Source organism: Kogia breviceps, chromosome 1 (genome assembly GCF_026419965.1).
Source record: "Kogia breviceps isolate mKogBre1 chromosome 1, mKogBre1 haplotype 1, whole genome shotgun sequence".
In the NCBI taxonomy this organism is placed as follows: Eukaryota; Metazoa; Chordata; class Mammalia; order Artiodactyla; family Physeteridae; genus Kogia; species Kogia breviceps.
The window spans coordinates 45,863,880-45,878,806 of record NC_081310.1 but is presented as its reverse complement, the minus strand read 5'-3'; the positions used below and the strand labels follow the sequence as shown (position 1 = coordinate 45,878,806).

The 14,927-nt window shown below is 43.6% G+C and overlaps 1 protein-coding gene across 2 annotated transcripts in view; it reads left to right on the top strand.

Annotated features, from left to right (window-relative positions):
• The first annotated feature begins 5,243 nt into the window (after positions 1 to 5,243).
• Positions 5,244 to 14,927, top strand: part of BRINP2 (BMP/retinoic acid inducible neural specific 2) — a 126,455-nt gene continuing 116,771 nt past the window's right edge. The window contains exon 1 of one of the 2 annotated variants that reach the window (XM_059067762.2): positions 5,244 to 6,068. The gene's annotated coding sequence lies outside the window, so the exon portion shown is untranslated. The remainder of the gene's footprint in view (positions 6,069 to 14,927) is intronic. The other variant, XM_067031073.1, reaches the window with a different exon arrangement.

Genomic DNA, 14,927 nt, shown 5'->3' with positions numbered 1-14,927 from the left:
TCGTAATCTCTAGGAATTTAACGTACCACCCTCTTCAAAGAGGACCCGCACTTTAGAAACAATTTCATTCTCATTCTAGCTGGTGTCAATTTATTGGCATATGTGAATGTATGTCCTTTAAAAGAATTTTTTAAAAGCTTTTGCCATATATTTCACAAGGTTACTCTAGTTGATGAATGGGAATAGAGAAAATGAGGCATATTTAAGGTCATGTTTAAGGACTGAAAGTCCTGCTTACCAGAAAAGAGAACAAAAATACTTTATTACAAGTTAAGTTTTTGTGTTTTTAATTTGACATATCTGAGAACTAACCCAGAGATATTTTACTATGTAGCATTGCAGAGTACTGCAAAAACCATTTATCAGCTAATGACCTTTCTAAAACTCATCTTCATAGGAGATACTGCGGGAGAGAAAGACCCCATGATACTTTTTTTGCCTACTCTCTGTAGCATAAAAAAGCAGTATTAACTTAGTTACTCACGGTTTACCATTGAAAAATCAGAGCGGATAACAAGAAAATACACTTAGTCTTAGAATGTGAGAAATGGCATGAAACTACCAGATCATCTATTAGTCCAGTCTCTCATTTAACAGATGAGGAAGTTGAGGACAGTGAAATACCAAGGTGTTTTACCCAAGATCAATATGCCAAGAAGGGGTGGGGGAGCTAAGACCACAAACAAGATTTCTTTGCCTAGGCCTTTCTCCACTACACAGTTATGGGACATCTAGATGTACCCATGGATAGTCGTTGGACTTAATGGCCCCCAGTAATTCATTCAGTAAACATCTGCATACCTACCATATGCTGTGCACTAGACTAAGCATAGGTAGATTCTAGGAAAAATATTCTTCCTGTTTTGGGGTAGCATATAATCTACTATTGTTTTGAAATCTTTCTCCCCAATTTTCTGATGTGTGGAGTCATTTTAGAAAACCCAAGTGAACCATTTGATGTTGATTTTTCTAAGTCAATATCTACTTTGCCTATCTGTAGTCATTTTTACACGCTTACATTTTTACCTGCTTTCTTCTTCACAGTTACAAGAAAAAGAGTACATGGATCAAATGTCCGTTTAAAAGTGTATATTGAGGCTCCCCTGGTGATGCAGTGGTTAAGAATCCGCCTGCCATTGCAGGGGACACGGGGTTCGAGCCCTGGTTCGGGAAGATCCCACATGCTGCGGAGAAACTAAGCCCATGCGCCACAACTACTGAGCCTGTACTCTAGAGCCTGCAAGCCACAACTACTGAGCTCGCGTGCCACAACTACTGAAGCCCGTGCGCCTAGAGCCCGTGCTCCACAACAAGAGAAGCCACCACAACGAGAAGTCTGCGCGCCATAACGAAGAGTAGCCCCCGCTCACCGCAACTAGAGAAAAGGCAGCGCACAGCAATGAAGACCCAACACAGCCAAAAATAAATAAATAAATAAAAATTTTAAAATATATATATATATATTGATATGATCAAGTTACTTTTTTTAAAAAAAGTGTATACTAAATTGGAAAGACTTGGAATTGGTGTCTCAAGCTTTTAAAGACCTCCTTCTCTGTGGAAGGGTCGAGCAAGAAGACTATGCAAATAAAAAGAGATAATATATTGCCAGGGCACTGGATTCCTGTAAACATGCATACACTGTCACACGGCCTTCTCTTAGGGAATTAAGTACCTAGATATGGGGGAGAGGGTGAAGTTCGCAGAAATGAGACCATCTCTTCTGTACGATGTTTTATATTTAAATGGGGCTGGGAGAAATTTGTGTGCATCTACATAATTACCTTTGTGTACAGGCAACATGATGTAGTGAGACAACAGACTTGGAGTCAAGTCTCAACTCCATAATTTACTTATTTGGAGATGAGCCTGGACCATTCTTATCTTCATCGTCCCCCTCAATAAAATGGTGCCAGTGATCTCTGCCCATCGCACAGGCCACAGATAATATAAGTACAAGTACTTATACTTGTTTTCTCCTGAGGTCCAAATTCCTATATTCCAGTACCAACGGCCTTGCTCCTCGACCCTTATAATAGCTTGTGAATGCTTTCCCTGCTATTAACCTATTCTTTAGACAACTACCAGATTGATCTTTGTGAAATCTTGCTTTCCTCATGCCATTCTAAAGTTTTTCTTTTCCTACAGGATAAAGTTCGAACACCATAGTTTCGAAATTCAAACCCTCTTCCAAGTTTCATACGATTTATTCTCTTAGATGTATTGCTTACTACACTATCCCCTTCCCCTCCCCCAACAACACACATACACATCCCCATCGAATTAAAGCCCGTTCTCCATTTTCACTCCGCCCACGCCATTCTGTCCACCTGTAACGCACCACTCAGTGTTCTCCAGATTGTCCCTTCTCTGCAGGCAAATCTCAGGCTTATCTATGTAGTGAGACCTTCCATCACTCCCTTCTCTCATAGCTCCTCTCACAGATCCCTTACACACACACACACACACACACACACACACCCCACACTAGGAAGCCAAGGGTCATATCCCAATAGTGTCTTGCATTCAACATTCTTATTAGAAAAATAGAAACAATAATACATGCCTTTTAGAATAGTTGTGAGAAGTAAATGAGATTATGCATATAAAGAATTTAACGTTTTAGGCATTTAGTTGGTGATCAGTAGTGATATTTTGCCATTATCTGCTCTTCAATTATTTCAGAAAGAAAATAGGCTTCTTTCATGAGACTTTCATGAGATTTTTTTCCCCATGTTGTAGCCAAAAGCAAACTAAATGATTTATGCTCTTTGGCATATATCCAGGATAAATGATTGTATATATCCACCAAAAGCATGAAGATCATTCATAGCAGGTTTGCTCATAATAGACAAAAATGGAAGCAACCCAAATATGCATCAATAGGAGAATGGGTAAATAGCATTTAGTCATGTGATGGAATACTACACAGCAGTAAAAAAAAAAAATAAACATGCAACTATGTGAGTGAATCTCTCAGACATAATAAGTGAATGAAACCAGACACAGAAGAGTGTATCATATAAGAGTCTACATTTATGAATTTCAAGACCAGGTAACATTAATCTTTGGTGCTAGAAGTCAGAATAGTGGTTATCTGTATGAGGAGGGGAGCTTTGACTGAGAATGTCAGGACGAGCTTCCTGGAAATGCTGTGGGTGGTGGTCACATGGATGCATATTTAGGCAAAAATTTATCAAACTGTACACTTGTGGAATTTTGTGATGTCTATTATACCTCAATAAAGTGTTTTTTACATGGCTTAGGACTCCGTAGGAGAAGAAAGCAGAGGCGAGTTTTTCTTTTTACAAGTTGTTTTCTTGTTTCCCAACTCCATACCCCCTTTACTTCTCCTTTAGAGGTTTTGGAAATTTTATCTTTCTTTCCATCGAGATTTGTAATCATTTATTCAACTACTCCTTTCATTTACCCACTCCTTTCTACTATTTTTATGAGAGTCTCAACATTTGGCATCTTGTCATCTGGAACAAGTTCAGGGGGCCTCTGTCTCTAGGAAGCGCAGGAGTAATAACTCAGGAGTTGGACAGAAGCAGATTTAGACTTTCACTGGATATTACTTTACTTAGTAAAATATTATTATATTTTACTTAGATATTTTATCCTGAGGACTATTCTCTGACATGTTTTGTTACCTTAGGCAAACAGATACCTACAGCATGGAAAGGTAAGGTCAAACCTATATAAGATACAGAGGAGGGGATGGAGGTGAAAGAGATGGGTGGGGCTCAGGGTGTATATGTGAGGAATATTTTTAATTTTCCCCATTTAGTCAGAACATCTGCCTCCCTGATGCTTTTTAGATAATCCTGATGTATATACTATTTCGGCATCCATTAAGCCTCTGCATACTTTTCTTTTTCCTAGTTCTTTACAAAAATAATCTTTAATGTTGCTCTCTATTTTTAAAATAAACTAAATTGAAACACTTCTCTCCCTTTTTGACTCTGTATTTTCCTCTCCATATTTCCCCCATCATACAAGTTAGTATGAACCCCTCACATTCCTTTGCCAGCTCCCACCCCCAGCTCTTCTGTTGAATTGGATTCTTTCTTCAACTATTACTCTCCCATGCTCTGCCAAAATTTAGTGTAGTATGCTAGTTAGCTGGACATAATTCAGTTTTGCATCCTCATTAGGACATTAAGAATATATTTCACACTCTGATTCAAAGTTAATATTTTCTTTCTTTACTCTTTCCTCCCCACCTCCCCATCTCTCCCTGTCTCTATCTCTGTCTCTTTCTTCCACTTTCTCTCTCTTCTCAATTCACAGGCTCAGCAACAGCACCTGCTTCACAGAAACAAGGCTGTTCCTGTTCTGATTTCTCTAGTCTTCCTTTAAAAACCAAGTGGAGATTCACAATCCCTCTTCCTGATACACACTGAAGTGAAAGGAGGCATGCAGAAGGAAAACAGCACAGGCAAAACAATTCACTCTTTTGGAAGCAGGACAATTTGTTTCCCCTAAATTTCTCCCCAGAAACCTGAACCTGAAGTTCTTCTTTTTGTCTTTGTCTTTACAATCCTGGTTTGGGGACAGAATGTTTCTTGATTTAGCTGTTCAGAGTATCTAAATCTGTTTCTCTCTGTACTCACTGAGTCCCTGCCATCTTTTGCCTCTCTTTCCTGTATCTCTGGTGTGTGTGTGTGTGTGTGTGTGTGTGTGTGTGTGTGTGTGTGTGAGAGAGAGAGAGAGAGAGAGAGAGAGAGAGAGAGAGAGAGAGAGAGAGAGAGAGAGAATATGTTGTGAGATAAGTATTCTCACCTGGGGACTCATTTCTAATTAAGTAATTCAGGACCAAGACCAAGAGGCTAAAATGCACCAAACAACAGAATAAAACCTCAGATTAGAAGGAAAATGGCTCAAATGGGTCCCTATCTCTGCTAGTTCTAGTTAAGCAAGCAAACAAAATGGTCTGGGACAAATGATTATCTTAGGAAAATTAGAAGAAAATGTAATTAGCTCCCAAGTTTCTTCCTGTTCCTCGGCCTTCTTCCACTCTCCAACTCCCCAGTCGTGAATTTATCCAAGCCTCCCTTATCCACACCAGGAAAGTCCCTGCAGCAAAGCTGGGAGGGTTAACAGAGCTGGTAGCCCCGCCAGCCAGCTAACCAAAGGAGACAGCCGGTGAGGCCCCGAGCCCACCCCCAGCCGAGCCGCCCAGCCAATGGGAGCTTGCGGGGAGTGTGGCGCTGCGTCCCATTGGCTGCCTACCTACGTGCATAAGAAAGAAAGAGAGAGGCAGGCAGGGGAGCATTGTTATCTTAAGACACTCAGCTGGTGTCTGAGTCTGCAGGTGAAACTGCCTAGGTACGGAGCTCGGAGTCGGAGCAGGGACACGCCGGGCTGCAGCCTGGGATGGAATCCGCCCGCCTCGGAAGCTGCTCTGCCCGCGGCTGCTCGGGCAGCCCGTTCGCTGAGCTCGGAGGATCCCGTTAGCACTTGCCCAGGGATGTGTACCTGCCGTGCGCGGCGAGCGCCTGGCCAGGTCTGCAGGCATACGAGGGAGCGGTGAAGCAGGAGGAACTGTCTCTACCCATGTGCAAGGCAGTGATTCCGTGGGAGAGACAGGGTGAGTGAGTCTCTTTAGAGTTGGAAGGAAGGCACGATCTTGGTTTTCTCTTCGGTGGAGGGACAGAGGACTCCCCGGGTCGGGTTTGGCAGTTTTCTTCCCTTTCCACCCGCGTGCGCCCCGGCCCAGCGTCGAAGCCCCACTTCAAACATGCTGTGGGTGCCGGGCATCCTTGCTGCTCAACTGGAAGGCAGCAGGCAAGTGGTCTGACAGCGGCGGCGGCGGCGGTAGCAGCAGCAAAGCGGGGAGCAAGGAATTTGAAAAGAGACATCGGCTCCCTTTCACACGCTGAGGGGGAGGCATTCACGTTTCCCCAAATGAGAAGGAGCCACGAGAAATCATGAAGTAAAAACTTTGGAAAGCTGCCACTGGAGATGTTGCACAAAATCCTGGAATCTTTCAGGAGTCTCCTCCCGGTCGGTGGAGGTTTGGGGAGCAGCTGATACAGCAAGGAGGGCTCTTGCAAGGATTCAAGGTAACAGTGCAGGGTTTTGGTGGTTTTTCTCCATCCCCCTTTCGTTACATTTCTGGTGCGTCTCTTGGTAAGGGAATCGTTTTGCCCTCCTACAACCCTCTTGCCCTGGTGCCTGGCAGTTGCAGGCAGAGGGGAATGATCCCCCCCCTTAGTTTCTGTCTTGTGGAGCTGAGCAGTGGCCTTTGGGGTTTAGCTAGAGATCGTCCTATTATTGCCTCCTGGTGTTGCACGGCTGCCGCACGGCTTGGGCACTCTGCCTGATCTATATTGCTTTTGCCTGGTTTAAGTCCTCAAAGTTAGTGCAACTCCCATTAGCTTCAGAAAATCCAATCGGACTGCATAATTGCAGAAGATGACAAGGACTTCTGCATGCCCAGCAGATGCTGGGCTGAACTGTACACGGTTCACTATGTTTGGGATGGAGGTTGTGATACGTGATACACATGTTCACAGGTATTCACATGTTCCTAGAGCTATATTCACACGTCCATAGAGCTCCCTGGTATGTCTCTAGAGGCCTGTCTCTTTCTCCCATGCACATGCAGCCACGAAAAAAAAAAAAAAAACAAAACAGATTGAAGAGTGAACCCTGTGGGTTGCAAATAGTCTCCCCGGGTGGTGGCAGAAACCCCACTGATTGAGTTGAACCTGGCAGTGCGCTGGAGACACTGGGGAGAGCATTGCTGTGCTGGAAGGAGGGGCACACTGCGAATTATCTGGTGATCTCTCTCTCTCTCTCTCTTCCTGGTTCTGTGATCATCTGGGTACACAGTCTAATGCTGCCCATGGTATGTGTGTGTGTATATATATGCGTGTGCCTGTGCTCACAGCTGTATGCAGGAAGCAGGCTGCCGCTAGAAGAAGCATGCTTGTGCAGCTCTCTGCCCAGGCCCCAGATGCCTGGAGTGTTCCTTCCTAGTAGAAACATGAACTTGGGAGCTGCTCTTCCAGCCCAGAGGAGTTTTCTCTTCACCAAGCAGTCTCTCTGCATTGTACATATTTATCCAGAGTATATAGACCTAAGCCAAATATGAACTAATAATCAAGCTAATGCACTGTAACATGATTGAACAGACCCCTCCATAAAGAACTGTGTGTGTGCTCTTCCTAGCTCTGGGAGTCAGGTGTCCTGAGCAGGGGCAAATGTTTTGTTAAAAGGATAGCAATTATAACAAGCCAGGCTTCTAGCTGGGTAATCTGAGCCTTATCCAGCAGGGACAATGATCTGTCAGCACAGACCAATCTGGAGGATAAAAGGTATATTGTAAGTCAAGTATTTCTGCCTCTGTCCTTCTCCAGAAATGTGCATGTTGAAGGGACACTCTTCCTGACCATGCCTCCTAGAATACAGGGCAATGCCAGTATTAACCAAGCAGCTAAAGTATTTTACAAAATCCCCTGGGGGGCAGTCTGATGACATCAGGCAACAGCAAAGTGATGTTGGAGTTTGTGTGTTTTCCCTCTTGACTACACACAGTTATGTGTATGTTATTTGTTTAAGGCAGGACCCTCTGGAGTTCCCTCCCAACCAGAATAAGTTGCTTTGCAGCACTGGGGGCATGACCAAGCAATGCTGACACAATGATCCTGAAATCTTATCAATATCATAGCTGTTGCTATACATATATATACCTTCTTTATAGCTGCTGCCTACTCTGGGGAAAGATGCATGCTTTGCTTCTTTGAGGAGCGATATGATTTGAGCGGGTACAGAGCCTGGATACTGTGAAATGTTTGAGCGAAAGGAAAAGCAAATGTCAGCCCATGGTCTTCCCTGTTGGAGGGCAACTGGCACCAAAGGGTTTAACGGCTATTCTGCAGCCGTGGAGAAGACAGAAGCATCCCTGACTCTTGCTTCTCCCTCCTCACCCAAAAATGGGGCTGGCTTTATCTCCCAGAATGGAGTGCTGTGTGCTGCAGTATGGCCACAGGAAAGGAGAAAAGGAGGGAAGGGCTGGGGAGGGAGGAGGGTTCCTGCTCTGCTAGCATTGGGCCAGACTCATGGGTGGGGAGCATCTTCCCCATTTAGGCCCTTAAGGTCATCCTCTGGGTTTTCCCTTCTGGCCCCCTAACAGGTTGTTTACTGAGCAAGGCCAGAGGGCAAAGAACATCTCTGCGTCATCAATTCCTTCTGATTCCCAAGACACAGGCTAGCCACTGGGGAGTGTTGCACAAAAAGCATCCCCTCTGAGACGGTGCTCCAAAATCCCTCCCCAGCTCACAAACAAGAGGTAATCAGAAGGGACTGGAGACATATGCGTGGGCACTTTCTGCTGAGTGGGAGGGATGCTTAGTGTTGAGAGTTCCCAGTTAGTATTTTGTTTTCCCCACTGTGCTGTGTATTTTTGGTGATTCAACTCTTTCTCTTAGATAATAAGACCTTGTATACATTTTATAATTGCATACTTTTCCAAAGGGCTAGGAGCATTTTAGGGAGCTCATCTCATTAATCCTCACAAGCCTTATAGCCTCATTTATCTTTGATTACCCGAAGAAGGAGACTAGAATGAGTTTAGCCTCCTTCTTGGAAAAAGGAGGGCAGAGGACCTTGGAAACATGAACTGTTTTACTCTGGGTCACACAGCAATTAAGGGAACCTATGGAGTAGGGTGTGGGTCTCATCATTCCCAAACCAACCCCAGACTCTCCTGACTCCTCCTAAGGAATGGGTTAATCTTAGTAACTGTGATTTGATTCAGCTGTTCTGTACTTGACAGGAATGGAAGGTTGCAGTGACATAGGGTTTGCCTCTGGCTCTGACCTAAGGGCTGTGAGGGATAAAAGTCTTATAAGACTTTGTCTTTGCCCTCAATGATCTTACATTCTAGTTAGCAAAATAGGCTTACGTCTGGGAAAAAGGTAAATGACAGCATACATTCTAAACAGCAGTTCAATACAAGAGACTCTTGAGGCTGACCTAATTAATCTACAGTTGATTTGTACAGATAATGAGAGCTATCAGTATTCCAAGGAAAGAGAATTTGAGTTGTGCCATGGGGGATAGGGTGGGATTTGTTTGGAGAGGGAGAAATGGGAAAAAGATTCCAGCTGACAGGCTAACTGCAGCACAGCTGAGAAGGCTGGAAACTTCAAGGCATGCATGTTTCCTTGGGGTTTGCCCTAAACCACTTCTCCACTTGGATCCTGGAAACAGCGTACACCTGGGTTAATTACTTGAAGCATGTATTGGCCTAGAGGAAGCTGCCTTCAGATCAGGCAGAGGGCTTTGAAATGTTGGACATCTCATTAGGCTCCGAAAATTACCTAAGCCTTCTACCCACGCTCAAGCCTAATCCATATATTATGGGAAAAATAGTGCTCAAGGTCAGGGAGCTTAACAACATATCAAAAATTTTGGAGAAAGATATTGGGGGAAAGTAGGCAAATTTCAAGAGAACACGAGAAAATCTTCTCATATTTTTTTCTTTAGACTCAGAATCTCCTAAGAGAGAGCCTTGATTTCCCTTCATTTCCTGTTTCCCCACCCAAATATCCCTATTGGGGTTTACTTGGAGCCAGCAAAATGCCAAAGCCCTCAGGCATTTAGCATTGAGGAGAAGATTTTTCAGTCTTAAGATTCTTGGCGTGCCCATGTACAAAACCTCTCATCTCCCCTCCTTTTCCTTTTTAATAAAACATATGCTGTAGCAGTCACAAAGGAGGAGACCACAAAAGCAGAAGGGGCGGGCGCGGTATTGCCCGCAGCTGTACCACGAGGTACTCTGATTGCTCAGCTGAACAGCGGAGCGGGGAGGTAGTCTGCCAGCCTGGGCAGTACCAAGGGAGGACCAAGGGCTGCATGGCACCAGGAGAGGGCTTTGACTGGTCAGCCACACACATTTGCTCCAACAGTGAGCCTTGTTTCCCAGAGGAAAGGTCAAGGGAAAGCATAGGTCCAGTGAGAGGACTGGTGAAACCCTATTCCTTGGTCTTCATTTGGTTTGAGACATCTATTCACTCTACCTGTCATTGGTTGCTTCGGTGGCCCCTTCCAACATCGACAAAATTCCGGTGGGGCACTGAGAGTGGAATGACTTGCCTAAAGTGATGCCATCATTGCTCTCAGGTCAAGAGGAAAATCCCCAAGAACATGGTCTGTTTGATTGCTTCGCCCCAGGAGTTCATTCTGGGGACAAGTCCTGAGGGATATGGATTTTCTCTTGAAAATTCTCCCCAGGCCTTGTTGTCATCACCTTTGTTTCCTGTGTTAAATGACCCTTCAGCTGGTCGGTGGGACTGAAGCATTTTTTCTTTATTATTCACAAGTATCTGCTGCCACGTTTGGGGGCTAAGGTAGAGGTCCAGGCCCATGGGCCTGTGGCTAGTGATTGTAGGCTAAAGCCTCTTCCATTTGGGAGTGAAGAGAGAGGCAGCTCAGTTATACTTCAGACTGCGGGCAGCGGTGGATGGGTTTCATCTGACCAATGGGTCTCATCTGATCTCTCTGGAAACTGTCACTCTGCCATGCAGATGGAAGTAAAGTTGAGGAACATCGTTATAGCGTGGAATCCTCAACAGCCAGTTCCATCATTCCTTTTACTGAAGCTCGCATGAAATGCAAATATATCTGGAATGCTGGATTGAGCGAAGGGTGGGCAATCTGATACCTCATGGGACTGAGCGCTGCCCCACACTTTACTATTCATATGGTGGCCACTGGCTACATGTAGCTCTTGGAGCACTTGGATTGCATGTTGTCAGTGTAAAAATACACACTGAATTCTGAAGACTTGGCTTAAAGGAAAAGAATGTCAAATATCTCAGCACTGTTTCTTTTAATATTGATTACACGTTAAAATGATAATCTGGATATATTGGGTTAAATAAAATATATTAAGATTAGTTTCATCCATTTCCTTTTACTTTCTAATGTGGCTATTAGAAAAGTTAAAATTATATATGTGGCTCTCATTCTATTTCTTTTGGGCAGTGCTGGTCTAATCCTGCAGAGTAGTGACAGCAAATGTGGAGAAAGGACAGAGGCTTGAAACAAGAGGAGCCAGAAACATAAAAAGAGAGAACATGGAGGGAGGGATTGTGAGTAGCCCAGAGAGTGTCTGGTCATGTATTTCTGAAATCGAAAGCCAAGGAGGGCACAGATAACTTAAGTTGGCTTATCTGATGGAGACCTTATCAACAGTGACTCAGCCCACCCTAAGCATTTGTGGAGCATTGCTGCTCCCAGTTCACATGCAAACAATCATCAGGTAGGAGGCCTGGGGATTTTATCCTAATATTTTTGTGTTTCTGCCTGACAGTAGAAATAACCAAGTTAATTATCTTTAGGGTCTCACTCCAAAGTCTGAGGACACAGCAGTTGGGATTAGCTGGGTCCGTTTGACTTTCAAATCTCCTCTTCCTTCTCATGTCTACCATATTATCATCTTTTCTTGGGAGAGTTCTCCTTCAAACCAGTCATGTTGATGGTGTGATGGGGAGAAAGAAAAGTCACTGCTATATGTTAGAGATTCTTTTGTGGACCTATCAGTAAGAAGAACGGGGAGAAGACATCATGATTGAATTTTATTTAATAAGTATAGATTTGAACTCTATAATTCACTTATCACTATGATCTTATTATTACCATTTGTTGCAATAAGGTTTGGCCACAACTGGAACTCCTCATATTTGATCAGCATTCTATAGTTTACAAAATTCTTTACAAGCTTTCTCTCACCTTATTTTCACAACACCCCTGTGGGGTGGTTAATACCTCCATTCAAATTTTTCCATGATCTGCTCCCAAACTACCTTTATTACTTTATTTTCTGATCTGTCTCTTTGTATTCACTTCATTCAATATTGCTTAATCAAACTGGTCTACTTAACTGTTCTTTGGTGTTCACTATGTAAAGTACGGACCGTTACTCATTGAGCCTCAGTTTTGTCATCTATAAAAAAAATGATAATGCCCCATCTCTTGATCCGCTGTTCTAAATATTAAATGAGATAAAATACATAAGTAGCCAAACACAGTTCCAGGCACATGATAGATGCTCAACAAATGTCAACGTCCTTTCCTACAAAACATCCTTCACTTTGATGATTGCCAAGATTAAAATGTCCAAAGGTGAACTCATTATGTACCCATTTCACACATAAAATGATTCCCCTCTCCAAATTCCCTGTTTGGTTAATGGGACAACCAATCGCCCAGCGACAAAATTAAAAAATACAGTTGTCCTGGGCTCTGCTTTATCTCTCACACAGCCCCTCACATCCAATCAATCCCCAATGACAAGCTCTACCTCCTGAAGATTTCTCAAAGCCATCCTCCCCCCTCCTCCTCCCTCCCCTCCCTCATCAGCTCTCACCCCTCTCACTTGGACTTTCCCAGTACTTGGTCTCCTTGTCTCTTCTTTTGAGGGCTAGCCAACCCAGCCTCCTCGTTGCAGCTGGGGTGATCTTTCAAACCGGTAAATTTGATTATGCTCCTTCCTTTACTGTGGTTCTGCAATGACTCCTCACTACTGTCAGAATAAAACCCAAGTTTCTTAGTATCACAAGCAGGAGACCCTTCACGAGCTGGTCCAGCAGCTTCTCCTTGCATCTCTCCATTTCCCCCTGCTCACCCCAGCTACCTAAACTACAGGCAGTTCCCTCAGTATTCCAAGGCTGTTAGATGTGCTATGTTGCTTTTCTGGAGAACCTTCCCTTGCCCTGTTCTCTGTTTCCTGAGGGTTATCGAGCTTTAAGACTGTAAGGGTGATCTCCTCTGTGAAGTCTCCCTGAGACTCTGGGAAGGAATTAATTGTCTCTTCCTTTACACCCCTGCACAACTCACTCAGACTCTGTTTTTGTACTATAGCCACCACATTGTAGTGATTTGTTTATATGGCCCTGTCCTGCACTCAGAGGCAGGGTTGGGATTGGGGTTCTCAGACATATTTGTCAGGAACTATTTATTCAGTATATTATGAGTATGTGCCAGGTACTTTTCTTAGGCATTGGATATTCTACAGTGAACAGAAGATAAAAGCCCTGCCATCAGGCTGCTTACATTCTAGAGTAGATAGGAGGATAATTATAATAATGATTATTATTGACATAGCTGATAATAGTAGTACTTTAAGTACACTTGAGTAGTACTTATGTGTCTGGCATTATACTGAAGGCTTTATATACATTAACTCATTTCCTTCACATAATGATTCTATAATTCCTGTTTTAATAAATCCTATATTCCCATTTGACAGATGATGAATTGGAGGCCCAGTAAGGTTAAACAATTTGTTCAAGCTAGTAAGTGGAGTGGCTGACATTCTAACCCAGTTTAGATCCTGAGTTCACATTGCTTATTAGTATGACATCCATAAAGAGGAACATGTAGACAAAGAAATGAGATAATTTCAGGTACTGATATGAAGAAAAGTATCAAAATCGAGAGTGATTGCAGTGGTGGTCAGGGAAGGTCTCTTTGAGAAGGGAACATTTAAGTTGGAAACTGATTTTTCAGTTGAGGAAGGTAGAAATCCCAGGGTGGGGTAGAATCTGGGGATCTAAAGAAGAGAAATTGTGGACTCAATGTAACCAGAGTTCTAGCTGCCATGAGGATCATCCCCCACTGCAGAAGGTACAAGACTCAGTTGCCCGGGGGTGGGGTGGGGAGGATGTCTTAGGGAGCAGCCAATTGCCCACATGTTAGCAAACCTCTCTCCCATCAGTCCACTTGTCCCTTCTGTTCTTTGGGGTTAAGATATCTCACGAGATGTCTGGTTTGCTGCTCTCCACAGAAGTAGGAGGTGTGGACACACATACACACGTGTATGCATGTGTGTCCCTGCTCTGCTGAACCACTTTATTTCACTTCTCTCCCATGAATGACATGTCACTCAGAACCTTAGTGAAGCGACAGGCACAGGCACATCAAAGAGGCTGGAGACAACCCAGAGGCATGAGCGAAAGGGGAAAAGAAAATAATTTTTTAACAAGATGAGAAGTGAATTGGACTGGAGGGAAAAATGGGAATTTCATCAGGGAGGGGCATACAGTCTAGGGGTGCTTCTGAGATGCTGACAGTCGAGCTGGATGGTAGTTTGCGCTGTAATTTTTCTTATATATGTATATACACATACACATATACACACATACATACATATATATTCACATGCAACACTCCACATATATAAACATACATACATATGTATCTTCTCTATGAATATTTCTGGTAAGGTTAAAAAAAGAATTGATTTGGAGAGCAGATAAAACATGGGTGGGGCAAGTTCATACCTATTTAATATATATCCTAAGCCTACTTTATGATAAAAATTGCACTAGGCTTGTTTTTACTTATATTATCTCATTTTTAAGTTTTATTACAACATTATGAAGTAAGTATCATTCCTGTTTACAGACAGAAATTGAGGAAGACAAAGCCCAGAGCAGCTGACATTCAACCCTGGGCTCTTGTCCCTGCGCCATGCCCTCTGCCTTCCACACAGGAAAGTTCTGAATGTCAGCAAGGGTGGTAGAAAAGGACCCTGATTCCTGGGTCAGACAAACTTGGGCTTCAGTCTAGTCTTGGTCACTCACCGGCTGTGTGACCCTGGATATATTACACAACCTCTGTGAGCTTCAGTATCCCCATCTAGTAAAATGGAGAAGATATCCCCGTACATCATGAAGCACAAACATCATGACAATTAAAGGCAATGATTGAAAAATATCAGCCAAGTACCCGCCACACAATGGGCATTCAGAAAAAGGCAGCTGCTGTTTTGGGGTCCCCAGGTATTAAAGCTCATAAGACATTGACTTCCATGGAGAGCAGTGATGGCATTTAGCTGTGGTCAGTGAGAGTCAGGTACTAGCTTGGGTATTTGCTGTTGGATGCCAGTGCATCCAGAACTACCTGGCAAT